Source organism: Colobus angolensis, unplaced genomic scaffold (genome assembly GCF_000951035.1).
Source record: "Colobus angolensis palliatus isolate OR3802 unplaced genomic scaffold, Cang.pa_1.0 Scaffold10, whole genome shotgun sequence".
NCBI lineage: Eukaryota > Metazoa > Chordata > Mammalia > Primates > Cercopithecidae > Colobus > Colobus angolensis.
Window position 1 is genome coordinate 11,306,171 of NW_012110919.1, and position 2,838 is coordinate 11,309,008.

General features: G+C 38.1%; 1 pseudogene; it reads right to left on the bottom strand.

The window, feature by feature from the left end:
* Positions 1-1,758: 1,758 nt before the first annotated feature.
* On the bottom strand, positions 1,759-2,543 carry LOC105506450 (annotated as a pseudogene).
* Positions 2,544-2,838: the final 295 nt, after the last annotated feature.

The following is a 2,838-nucleotide window of genomic DNA, read 5'->3' on the forward strand; positions in this document are numbered from 1 at the left end:
AAAAGAAAAAAAAAAAAGGTGAACAGGGAGCAGGCATATCATATGGTGAAAGCAGGAGCAACGGGTGGGGTGGTGTGCCACATACTTTTAAACAATCAGATCTCACAAGAACGCATACACTAATGCAAGGACAGCACCAAGTGGATGGTGCTAAACCATTAATGAGAAAACCATCTCCACACTCCAATCACCTCCCACCAGGCCCTGCCTCTTATGTTGGGGATTACATTTTAGCATGACATTTGGACAGGGATACACTTCCAAACTGTATCAGCAGTGAAGTAATAAGCAAAGTCATCAGCTTGAATGAGATGAGGGGAGAAAGACTGTTGGAGGTTTCTAGCAAGAGGAGAAAACATGAAGCAGTTGACTTGAAGACTGCAAGAGTGAATATAGAGAGATTATTAGGCAGCCCTGATAATTTATTTAGTAGTGTTTAAATTTAAAGCAATATCAGCAGAATAAAGATTGGCAAAAGAAGAAAGAATTATAGAAATAATTGAAGAATACTTGGTTTTTAAAATATTGCTAGCAATTAGTCAACAAAAATAGACTACATGTAAGGAAGCAAGAATCATGTTGGTATCATATTTTACTAAAGAAGCAACAAAACATATTTTAAAAATATAAAACATAAAACACACAAAAGTTGTGTATCAAAAGATTCTTAGCCCTAAGAAATAGAAAACCCAATATAACTAGTATAAATAATAAGACAGATTTACTATTTCACAAAAGAATTTCTAATTTGGCTTTGAGACTGGTTAATTTAGTGGCTCAAAGACCTAGGTTTCTTCCATTTTTCTGCTTTGCCAGGCTCAGGAGATCAGCTTATTCTGAGTTACTCATCCCCTTGTTCATGAGTTAGTCCTACAGTTCCAGGCATTGTAAGTAGACATGAAAATATCGAGCAGAATAATAAAGAAGATCTCACTGGCTAGAGTTGTGTCACATGCCCATTCCAAAGCCAATCACTATTAAGGGGAAAGTCATTGATTTAAAGCACATGTCTGGGTAGAGAAGGGTGGACTGCCCAAACAAAATCAGAGTTTTCTTAATAAGAAAAAAGGAGAAATGGCTGCTGGGTAGGCAATCAACAGTACTTCTATGAGAAGAAGAACATATTGTAACTTGTAAATTTAAAAATCCAGCAAAACTATCATTTTTTTATTGAGGACACATCCTCAGAAATAAACACACTTAGAAAATATACCACCTGTGTATCTTTCTTGAAAATTTTTCTTGAAAATATTATAGATAACTGAGAGAAGAATAAGACAACTCAAAAAGAAGTCATGTTATGAAAAACTGATAGTGATCAACGAATCCAGTAGCACAAAGTTAAATCTGATTGTTTTAATTGTTTTTAAAAAGTATACCTGCAAATTACATTAAAAACTAAATACTTAAATGACATTTAAGCTAGGATCTGAAAACTAAAAAGTATTTAGACAGGTAAAGAGTTGAGAGAAGAGCATGCCAGACAGAAGGAATGATGTGAGCATTTCCTTAAGGCTGGAGCGGAAATAAGCATAACACAGATTAGGAAGGTGTCAGATCACACTCAGCCTTGTGTGCCATGTTAGGGATTTGGAATTTTATTTTAAGCATACTGAACATTGCTAGTGTTTTAAGTATAGTAGTCACATATCTCATTCTATTTTAGGAAGATCATACTGGTTTCTTCTTTTTTTTTTTAATCACGCCACATTATTTTAAATTACATGCAAAGATCTAACATGTCACCCAGGGACCATTTCACCCACTGCTCTGTTTGGCCGCCAGTCTTTTATCTCTCTCTTCAGCAATGGTGAGGCGGATACCCTTTCCTTGGGAAAGAGAAACTCACGGTTTGTTGCCCTTGCCAATAACAAAAATGTCGGAAAAATAAGCGGCAAACCCGCTGCCATTGGCATCTTTCATGTGAACCACGTCAAAAGATCCAGGGGGCTTCTCTCTGTGGTGATCACACCAATTCTTCCCAGGTTAGCACTTCCAGTCACCACACACAGGTTACCAGTGTCAAACTTGAAGTCAGTAATCTTGCCAGTCTCCAAATTAATCTGAATGATATCATTCACCTTAATGAGGGAATCAGGGTAGTGGATGGTGTGAGCATCATGAGTCACAAGATGAGGGATCCTTTTGTGCCCACAAAGATTTTTCTCACTTTTCACAACTTGTACTTGGCCTCTTAGGTGTAATATGATGTACAGCAAAGTGACCCTTGGTGTCATAGATCAGATGGAAATTCTCTCCCGTCTTGTCAATGCTGATAACATCCATGAACCCAGCAGGGTAGGTTATATCAGTTCAGACCTTTCCATTGATCTTAATGAACTGCTGAATGCAAATCTTCTTTACTTCATCTCCTGTCAGGGCATACTTAAGTCTGTTGCTTAGGAAAATGATGAGGGAAAGACACTCTCTCAACTTGTGAGACCAGTGGATGGATGAGGAGCAAACACACTGGTCAATTTATCCAGCATCCAATGCTTTGGAGCTGCTACCCACTTCAGATGCTTCTTGGGACCATAAGTCATGGCTGCATTAAGCAAGGAAAGATGACCTCCATCTTCCAGTGGGCGTAGAAATTTGGTTTCTCTTTAAAAAGACAGATGGGAGCAAGGCAAGGGTGAAGTTAGGAAGCTACTGAAGGTGAGAAATTATGTTGTTCATACTGGGCAGGAGTGTGAAAATGAAGAGATATTGATCAAATGGAAATACATGTAGAGATATGCAATACGACAAGATGAAGGATTGCAGGTGTATAAGGATGAGCTGAGGGAAATGGTGGAATCAAAAGGAGCCAAGCTTTTGGCTGTGTGAATGGTAGTA